The sequence below is a fragment of the Echinops telfairi genome, unplaced genomic scaffold, assembly GCF_000313985.2.
Source record: "Echinops telfairi isolate 266 unplaced genomic scaffold, ASM31398v2 ScPeMD7_7420;HRSCAF=8458, whole genome shotgun sequence".
Classification (NCBI taxonomy): domain Eukaryota; kingdom Metazoa; phylum Chordata; class Mammalia; order Afrosoricida; family Tenrecidae; genus Echinops; species Echinops telfairi.
Window position 1 is genome coordinate 50,562,488 of NW_022111320.1, and position 11,178 is coordinate 50,573,665.

Consider the following 11,178-nt stretch of genomic DNA (forward strand, 5'->3'; position numbering starts at 1 on the left):
AGCTTTAGAAATGCTGAGCACGTTCTTCTTCTCTTTTAATTTCCTAACTCCAGGTCTTTGCATATTTCATTATAATACTTTGTCTTCATGAGTTACTATTTAAAATTTTCTGTTCAGTTATTTTTCTTCACGATTTCTTTCAGTTCTTTCATTTCCCTACATTCAAAAGTAAGTTTGAGAGTTTTTTCTGATAACCATTTTGTCTTTTTTTTCCTTCCCTGTCAATGACCTTTTGCTTTTCTCATGTATAATGCTCTTGATCTTCTCACAGCTCATCAGATCTTCTGTCATTTGTGTTCAGTGCATCAATCTGTACTTGAGGTGCTCTCTAAATTCAGGTGGGCTGTACTACTCAAGGTCATATTTTGAAAAGAAAAAAAAACACATCATATTTTGGTTTTCGTGGGCTTGTTTTCATTTTCTTCATCTTCAACCTGAATTTAAAAATGAGCAACTGATGGTCTGTTCCACTATTGGCACTTGACCTTGTTCTGACTGATGATACAGAGCTGCTCCATTGTCTCTTTTCACAAATGTAGTCAATTTGATTCCTGTGTATTCTATCTGGTGAAGTCCATGTACATAGTGGCCATCTGTGTCCAAAAAAAAAGATGTTTGCAATGAAGAAGCCATTGGTCTTGTAAAATTCTATCACAATCTCCAGATAACTTCCTATCACCACGGCCATATTTTCCATTTACTGATTCTTCATATTTTCAACCATGACATTCCAATTACTAGTAATAATCAGTGCAGCTCGATTGCATGTTTGATCTTTTTTTTATGGTTGGCGTGTAAATTTAATTAATAGTAATGTTAACTGGACTTCCTTGTAGACTATAAACACTATCCTATCACAGTATTTTATTACAGAATAGCACTTGAAATGTTCTTTTTGACAATGTGATTCCTCTTCAATTTGTCATTCTTACCATAGTAACCATTTGATTGTTAGAAAAAAATGACCAATACCAGTTCATTTCAGCTCACTAATGCCTAGGATATTGATCTTTATGTACTCTCTTTCATTTTTGACAACTTCCAATTTTACTCAGTTAATAGTTTCATACATTTCATGTTCTAATGATTAATGGTTGTTTGAAGTTTTTTCTTATTTTGAGTCATGCTCCATCAGCAAATGAAGGTTTGCTCCATTCACTGCCCTTAACTTAAGGTCAATTCCACTTTAAGGAGGCAGTTCTTCCCCAGTCATTTATTGAGTGCCATCCATCGTGAGGGACTTATCTTCTGGGACTATATCGGACCTTATGCTACCATCCATAAGGTTTTTCAGTGGCTAATTCCTCCGAAGTGGACTGTCTCTTCTTTTGTCCTTGTCAATCTTAGTGTGGAAGCTCCACTGAAAACTTTCTACCATGGGTGACCCTGATACTATTTCAAATACCAGTGGCAAAGCTTCCAGCATCACAGCAACATGTAAGCCACCACAATGACAAACTTAACAGATGAGCAATGGCAATTTTTTTAGATACTGTCAAATTATCCTCCATAAATATAATGGCATTTGGCCTTCCTGCCTGAAGTGCATGAAAGTACCTGTTTTCTTATGCAGCCTCAGGAAGTTTTCTTTCATGATGCTGTGTAATATCAAATAAAAGTGCCATCGAGTTGTTGCCGCCTCACAGTGACCTGATGATAGGTCAGGGTAGAACTGCCTTGTGGTTTCTAAGACTAACTGTTTACAGCAGGAGAAAGCCCCACCTTTTTCCAAATAGGATTGGGATTATCTGTCTTGATGTCTTCTTAAGAATTTTTATTTCACTTTCTGCTTCTACTAGTTATGGTGGCTTTTAAAGCCACAAGGCAGGTGAGATCACCAGTAGAGGAAGTATAAATAATAAATTGAATTGTGTATTCCTGAAATATGTGTTATAAATTTTAACCAGTATACTTGTGCTTACAATATCACTTGGTAATGGGTTTTCTTTGTTATATTAAGACAGCATTAGTGTACCTTGTGCTTTGAGTCATTGTCTCTTGAGATTTAAAAGGAGATCATGAAAAAGAAAAAAGCACAGTTGGTGTAAACTACACATGTGAGTATTGATAAGAAACCAGCATGTTGAAAAGAGGCCCACCTCCCAGAGCCAACAGAATGAGAATGGCCTTTTCTAGAACTGGTGCCTTGATTTCATGCCTCTAGTCTCTAAATAGTGAGAAAATACATTTCTTTTCATTAAAACTGAGTTATAGGCAATTAGTATAGTCCTTCTAGCCATAATCCCTTATGTGAAACAATTTTGGACTTCATACACCTGTGGCTATAGTCCCATTTTTGAGGGCATCCTCTGCTAACAAGCAGAAATAGGATGAGATTAAGATCTGACCTTAGTAGAGATTGTGAATTTGGGCCACATTTTTTGTTTAATGCTTATCTTGTTTACTGTTACTTGCAATGGATGTAAAGAATGTTATGCTCCAGCTGAGAGGGGAAGAAAAGAAAAACTGCTTCTAGAGTGGCCTAGGGAAAAGCCTGGTTGATGAACATGATTTGGAGGCCAATGCTTAGTGGAAACATCTTGCCAGAGGCCACAAGGCATATGTGCATAAATAAGATACAGGCACAGGGGTGGAGAATAGATGATTATATTTGGGTATAATTAAAATTAAATTAATTTTAATAAATAATTATAATTAAATTTAAAATGTGAAGGGTTATATGTTAATGTGATAGTGCTATTGATAGTGTAACTCCCACCAAACCACCTTTCCTTGCATGGGTCTGTCTGGCAAGAAGGTGGGAGAAAATACTGATAGGATTTCCCTGTGAGTAAATGTGAACCAGATTCCTGTCAATGCCATCTTCTGCATATAAAATGAGCCCTCTGAGAAGCTGGGGTTGTGATCTCATAACTGGAAAAAGCCAGAAATGGAGGGATCCAGCATCTGTCTTACTCCTGCCTGACCTTCAGATTTTAGATTGAGCAGTTCCCACCATTCCATGTAAGACACTTGCTCAAACTCTTTTGAGTTTCTGTGGCACATTGAAGCAATTCGCAAACTCCAGAAGCATGAAGGAATATACTCAAGGGATGACTAGGGCAAAAATGGAGCGGAATAGCATCATTGAAGAATTGGGAATTTGGGGCATTATCAATCCTCAACTCCTTGGGACTAATCTGGTTTTCTCCTAAAAGAGATTTTGCCATAAAAACCACCCAATTGTCATATGTCTGTTATCACAGCACTAGCTAACTAAAGAGCTGAAAAAGAGATTTACTGAGCCCAGTATAAAGACGAACTGAGGCACAGGACAAGTGAGAGATAAAGTGAGGCACAGGGAGCCGGACAAAGATAACTGAAAGGACAAAAGGAGAGCAGAAACAAATAGTTTAGGTGAGAGCTCCTGGGCAAAGCCAGGGGAATCATGGGCCTTGCCCCAGGTCTGGGGTTTTTTAAAGGAAAGCATGAATAGGGAGGTCCGTGCTGCAGCAGCAAGGTTTATGGCTCAGGATATAGTTTATCAGCTCTGGCAGTCGGGCTGACCAGTTCTCAGGGAATTAGGCATTCCAGGCATTGTTTTCAGATCTCCTCATTCCAGGGGGCAGCTTCTGACCTCCAGGGACTTGCAAGGAATCGGCCCCAGCCTGCTTCAGCTTAGCCCAATCACCCAAGACATACCAATGGTTTAGAGGCCTGAAGATAGGAAAAAGCAGCAAAGAAACCAGAAAAGGAGTGGCTAGAGACAGGATAAACAACAGGAGAATGCAGTGCTCTGGAAGGCTCCTGAAATGTGCTTCAAAAAGGAAAGGGAGATCAGCTATGTCAAATGTTGCTGTTGGGTCAAGGAAGATGGGGCATGGGAATTATTGATGACCTTGACAAGAACAATTTCAGAGCATGACCAAACCAAAGAAACCTGCTGCCATGAGCTTTGAATCCAACTCTTAGCGACCTTTTGGGACAGAGTATAACTGCCTTATAGGGTTTCCAAAGTTGTAAAATTAATAGAAGCAGATTGCTACATCATTCTCCCTTGGAACTGCTGAGTACTTATTCACTACTACATCAGCCTGTCCTTTCAGTAGAGTAAAAGCCAAACATACTACCATCAAGTTGATGCCAACTCATAGCAACCCTAGCAGTGTATGAATTCACAAGTCTCAAACTCACTGCCATTCAGTCATTTCTGACACATAGAGACCTCTAGAACAGAGTAGAACTGACTTCTTGGGTTTCTGAGGCTGTAAATCTTTATGAGAGCATAAAACTTCATAAAGGAGCAACTTGAACTGCTGAGGTTAGCAAACCAATACATAACCCACTATGCTACTGTTAGATCTCTCTGGAGCTAGATTTATACCTCGGTCCTTGGCTCCGCGCGAGAAAGAATTCACGCCGAAGCCTGGTTCGTGATCGAAGTTAGTTTTATGAAAGTTAGAAGAAGTTTCAGGTTTACACGGCACCCAAGGAGCTCCTCCCGGACATGCGGCATAGCTGGAAATGGCTCTGCGTCCCGGAAAGCGTGCCAAAGCTCTCTGCGCCTGAGTTCTCTGTCCTCCGTTCTAAGTCCTTCTCCCCTCTCGGTTCTTGTCCTCGTTCTCCCTCCCCTCCGGGCTTCTGCCTTTTTAAGGTTCCACAGGGAGGCGTGGTGGAAGACCCCTGGTCGACCCCATTGGCTGAATTGAATTTACCTGGCTAGGTGATCCAATTCAAGTTCACGCCCACCCCTGCCTACCAGCGGGAACCCTGAACATGTGCACTGTGCCACTCCTTTGTTCCCTTAGCTTGGCCCTCTGGGCACGCGTTAATGGACATCCCCCAGTCCTATGCTGGCCTACCTAACACTACTAGGGTTCGTCAGAAAGTCTTAAAGGGAAAAATAAATCAGATAAGTATACAAGGGGACTTTAAATAGTTCATGGAAAAATAAAATAGATCATGGCGATGCTAAAATTTTCAACAAAATCCTAGCCAACAGAATTCAACAAAACACCATGATCAAGTGGGATTCATATCCAGGTATGCAAGGATGGTTTTATATTGGAAAACAATAAATGTAATTCACCACATAAAATAAAGGAAAAGAACCATGTAACAATCAATGAAGAAAAGGCATTTGATAAAATTCAATATACATTTTGATAAAAATAAAATAGAATAGAAATTCCTCAACATAATAAAGGTCATCAATGTGAAACCAACAGCTGGTGTAGAGTCTTAGTGTTCTGTTTTACTTCTCTAGTTTCAAATAGCCATTGAAATGGCTACACATAAATCACAAAATTCATGATTAAAGGGTTTATTAAGGAAGGTAACAAGTCATAGTGCCAGTGAGAAATACTCAGGGTTGAGCTATTTATCAGGACACGATACAAACTACTGTCAAGTCTATTAATAAATAATCAAAAGACATATCACTTGGCTATTAGCCTCAACACAAAGATACTCAGTTTAAGCTCTGTGGGTCAGCAAACCTAGCACCCTGAATTAGGGTGCCCAGAGGCACCCCACTCCAGTAAGCCTCAGCTTGAAGACACTCGGCTCCACTTCCATGGGTCAGCAAGCCCAATCCCCTGAATTAAGTTTCCAGAGGTACCCAATTCCACAAGCCAGCCACCTACACAAAAATTCTCAGCCTTACTTGCTCAATAGGTTGGGAAGCCCATCTCTCCGTCCCAAGCTCTGGTTACTGGTTCTGGTGCACCTTCCTGATGGTATAGCTATCTTCTGGATTCAGGAGGTTCACTGCACAGGAATCTTGGGTCCAGAAGACACACTCTACTCCTGGATCTTGCTGGTAATGAGATCCCCCCTGTTTCTTCTCAGAAGGCTCATTGTATACACAGCAGGATGCCACTACAGGGGATCATGTTCACAACTACTCACAGATGACTTCTATCAGTATCTTCCTTCACCTTAAATCAAACTCATCCTGGAAACTGTTATTTGGTGGGAGTTAGAGACTTTGGCTAGAAGAGCCACATTATGTAGATCACTACCCCATGCAGGTAGCATATTACTTAATGGAGAGAAATTGAAAACATTCCTTCTTCGAATGGAAGCCAGATAGAGTTGCTTTTTATCACCACTCTTATTTAATACTATCCTGGAAATCTTAGCAAGAGCCATATGACATTAAAAAAGGTATTAAAGGCATCCAAGTTGGCATAGAACAGTGGTTTTCAAACTTCCTAATGCAGCGGCCCTTTAATACAGTTCTTCATGTTGTGGTGACCCCTCAACCATAAAATTATTTTCATTGCTATTTCACAACTGTAATTTTGCTGTTGTTATGAATCAGGCAACCCCTGTGAAAGGGTCATTTGACCCCCAAAGGGGTCTTGACCCACAGGTTGAGAACCTCTGGCATAGAAGAAACAGGCTCTCTTTATTTGCAAATGATATAAACCCCAAAGTTTCTATTTAAAAATTAGTAGAATTGAAAATCTTAGCAACATAGCAGCCTATAAGAACAACATACAAAAGTCAGATTCTTGTGCATTACAGAAATTGACTCTGAAAAAGAAATTAAAAGAGCAATACAATTTACAATAACTACCCAAAAGTTAAAATACTTACGAATATATCTTACCAAAAAAAACAAAAACCACAAAAGACTTATACAAAGAAAATTGTAAAACACTTCTGCAAGAAACGAAAAGCGATATGCACAAATAAGAGTGCTCCATACTCCTGAGTAGGAAGACTTAATAAGTGAGAATGTCAACATTACTGAAAGTACTCTGTCAATTCAATGTAGCTTCAATCCAAATCCAAGCACAATTCTTCAATGAAATGGAAAAATTAATCACCAGTGGAAAGGAAAGGAACCCAGGATAAAACACTATTAAAAAACAAACATAAAGTAGGAGGCCTTTCACTCCCAGATTTCAAAACCTATTATACAGTCACAGCAATAAAAACAGCTTGGTATTGGTATGATAGATATATAGATCGATAGAATGTAGAAGCCAGAAATACAACCAAGCACCTATAAACACCTGATCTTTGATAAACGGTTAACCACATTTAGTAGGGGAAGAGATAGCTTTATCAATAAATGGTGCTGGAAAAATAGGATCTTCACCTGCAAAAGAATGAAACAAGGTAGAAAAGAGGAACTGATTTCAAGGATCTAGATATAATCTCCTCCCTAGGGGATGGACAACAGAAAAGTGGGTGAAGGGAGATGTCAGACAGTGCAAGATATGACAAAATAATTTATAAATTATCAAGGGTTCATGAGGGAAGGGGAAGCGGGGAGGGAGGGGAAAAAATGAGCTGATGCCAGGGGTGTACATGGAGAGCAAATGTTTTGAGAATGATGAGGGCAATGAATGTACAAATATGCTTTACACAATTGATGTATGTATGGATTGTGATAAGAGTTGTATGAACCCCTAATAAAATGATTTTTTTTAAAAAAGAATGAAACAGGACCCATACTTCATGCCATGAACAAAAGTGAACGCAAGATGGAATAAAGATCTAAATATAAACCCTAGAACCCTAAGGATCATCAATGAAAAAATAGGAGCAAACATAAGGGCTCTAATATAAGGCATGAAAACACTACCAACCATAATGTAAAACACCCATCCTACAGAAGACTAAAGGACTGGAACCTTCGAAACCTACATTTCCTTCTAAAAGAGTTTATTTATTTATTTATTTTTGAAAAGCTGTATCCTGAAAGGGGCTTTGCTTAAGAGTTTAAAGAAAATGCAGATTAAGCGATCATTTGTTCATGAAGAATGTGTGGAATAGAGAGCAGCAGATGAACAGGGGCAGGAAAAGTAAAGATTTTTTAAAGTTTTCGTTGGTCCTTTATTTGATGAGTGTTGATGCTGTTGCCTTATTTAATTTTGCTTCTGGAATATGCAAAGTTTATTTCTGTTTCCCTCAGGACAAGTTTAGTCCTTGTAACGCAGGCTACTTATTATAGATGTTGCCAATTTAATATTGGAATATTAATTATGTATGCTGGAATACTACTACTTGTCTGTCAGGTTGTTGTACTGTGGTGGTTTGTGTGTTGCTCTGATGCTGGAAGCTATGTTATTGGCATTTCAATAATTAGCAGTGTCACCCAAAACTTACAGCTTCAGCAGAACTTCCAGAATAAAAACAGACTACAAAGAAGGAATAGGCTGCCCACTTCTGAAAAATTAACCACTGAAAACCTCATGAATATAAGCTTACAGTAGGGTCGCAGGGAGGAGACGAGCCAGTCAGGGTGCAGTGTAGCAACGATGACAACTTTCCTCTAGTTCCTAAATGCTTCCTAACCCCACCTCCCATCATGATCCCAATTCTATCTTAGACCAAAGGATGTACACTGGTACAGACAGGAACTGGAAACACAGGGAATCCAGAACGGATGATCCCTTTAGGACTAGTGGTGAGAGTGGCAATACCAGGAGGGTGGAGGGAGGGTGGGGTGGAAAGAGGGAACCAACTACAGGGATCTACATATAACCTCTTCCCTTGGGGACAGACAACAGGAAAGTGGGTGAAGGGAGCCGTCAGACAGTGCAAGATATGACAAAATAATAACTTGTAAATTATTAAGGGTTCATGGGGGGGCAGCAGATAGGGAGGGGGGAAATGAGCTGATGCCAGGGGCTTAAGTGGAGAGCAAATGTATTGAGAATGATGAGGGCAACGAATGTACAAATGTGCTCTAAATAATTGATGTATATATGGATTGTGATAAGAGTTGTATGAGCCCCTGTTTTTAAAATGATTAAAAACAAACAAAAAAATCCTCCTGAATAGCAGCAGAACATTTTCAGATATAATGCTAGAAGATGAGCTCCGCAGGTTTAAAGGCACTCAAAATACGACGGAGGAAGATCTGTCCTCTCAAAGTAGAGTCAACTATAATGACAGATGCACCAAAACTTTTAGGACCTTCATTTGCTGATGGGACTTAACTCAAATGAGAAGAAACAGCTGCAAACATCTCTAAGTTTTATAATAATTGGAACTTGAAATATACTAAATATGACCCTAGGAAAATTGGAAGTGTCAAAATTAAATGGACTGAAAAAGATTGAGAATCCTCGGCATTAGTGAGCTGAAATGGGCTGATATTGACCATTTTTAATCAGGCATATGGCTTTCTGTGCCAGATATTACAAACTCAAGAGAAATGGCATCACAAAAAGGACATTTCAAGATTTATCTTGAGTACAATGCTGTCTATGATAGGATAATATCTATCTGCATGCAAAGAAATCCAATCAATACAACTATGACTCAAATTTATACACCAACCACTAGAGCTAGTGATAAAGAAACTGAAGAATGTTACTGCTTTCAATCAGAAATTGATCAAACATGCAACCAAGATGCATTGATAATATTGGTGATTGGAATGCAATATATGGAAACAGAGGGAGGAACAGTAGTTGGAAAATATGGCATTGGTGTTAGAAATGAAGCTGCATATCACATGATAGAATTTTGCAAGACTGACGACTTCTTAATTGAAAATACCTTTTATCAACGATACAAATGGCAACTATGAAGTTGAACATATTTATATAGGAAACACAAAAATAAAATCGACTACATTTTGACTACATCTGTGAAAGAGATGGTGGTAGAGCTCAATATCATCAGCCAAGATGAGATCAATAGCTAACCTTGGAACAGACCATCAATTGCTCATATGTAAGTTCAGGTCAAAGTTGAAGAAAATGGAAATAAGTCCATGAGAACCAAAATAGGTCCCAATATATCCCAGCAGAATTTAGAGACCATCTCAAGTGCAGATTTGATGCACTGACACTTAATGATAGAAGACCTGCTGAGCTGTGGGAAGATAAAGAATAGCATGCATGAAGAAAGCAAAAGGTGATTAAAAGAGATGAGAATGAAAGAAAAAATCAAAGTTGATGTGGGAAGAGATGCTGAAACCTGCTTTTAATCCTAGAGTAACTAAGGCAAATGTAAGAAATTATGAAGTCAAAGAGCTGAATAGACAATTTTAAAGAGCAGCTAGAGAAGACAATGTATTATTGTGAAATTGCTAAGAGGTAGAGTTAGAAACCAAAAAGGAAGAACACGCTCAGTGTTATTTTAAACAGAAAAAAACTGAGGAAATAGAATTCAAGCCTCGAGTTGTAATATAGAAAGATTCTATGGGCAAGCTTTTGAATGATGGGGAAATCATTAAAAGAAGATAGAACACACAGAGTCACTGTACCAAAAAGACCTAATCAATATTCAACCATTTCAAGAGGTAGCACGAGATCAAGATCCAGTAGTACTGAAGGAAGAATTCCAAGGTAAACTGAAGACATCACCAAACAACAGAGCTCCAGGAATTGACAGAATACTGAAATGATTCAATACCCTGATGAAGCACTGGAAGTACATGTCTATACAAAGAAATTTGAAAGATAGCTACCTGGCTAACTGACTGGAAGAGATCCATATTTTTTCCAATTTCAAAGAAAGATAACCCAACAGAATGCACAGATTATAGAACAATATCATTAGTGTCATATGCAAGTAAAATTTTGTTGAAGATCATTCAACAACACTTGCAGCAGTATATTGACAAGAAGAAACCAGAAATTAAGGCCATATTGAGAAGAGGATGGGAAAGAAGGGATATCATTGCTGGTGTCAGATGGATCTTGGCTAAAAGCATAGAATACCGTAAAGATGTTTACTTGTGTTTTATTGACTATACAAAAGCATTTGACTGTGTAGATAATAACAAACTATAGATGCCTTGAGAAGAATGGGGATTCCAGAATACTTCATTGCGCTTATGCGATCAAGAGGCAGCTGTGCAAACAAAACAAGGGACGTGATTTAAAGCCAGAAAAGGTGTGTGTCAGGGTTGTATCCTCTCACCATATTTATTCAATCTATATGCTGAGAAAATCATGAGAAGTTGGGTTATCTGAAGTAGACTGAGGCAACATGATTGGAGGAAGGTTTATTAACAACCTGTGATAGGCAAATGGCTCAACCTTGCTTGCTGAAAGTAAAGAGAACTTGAAACATTTGATGATGATCAAAGATTGCAGCCTTCAATATGGATTACAACTCAATGTAAGAAAGACCAAAATCTTCACAACTAGACCAATAGGTAGCATCATGATAAATGGAGAAAACATTGAAGTTGCCAAGGATCTCATCTTGCTTGGATCCACAACCAATGCTCATGAAAGAAGCAGTCAAGAGATCAAACAA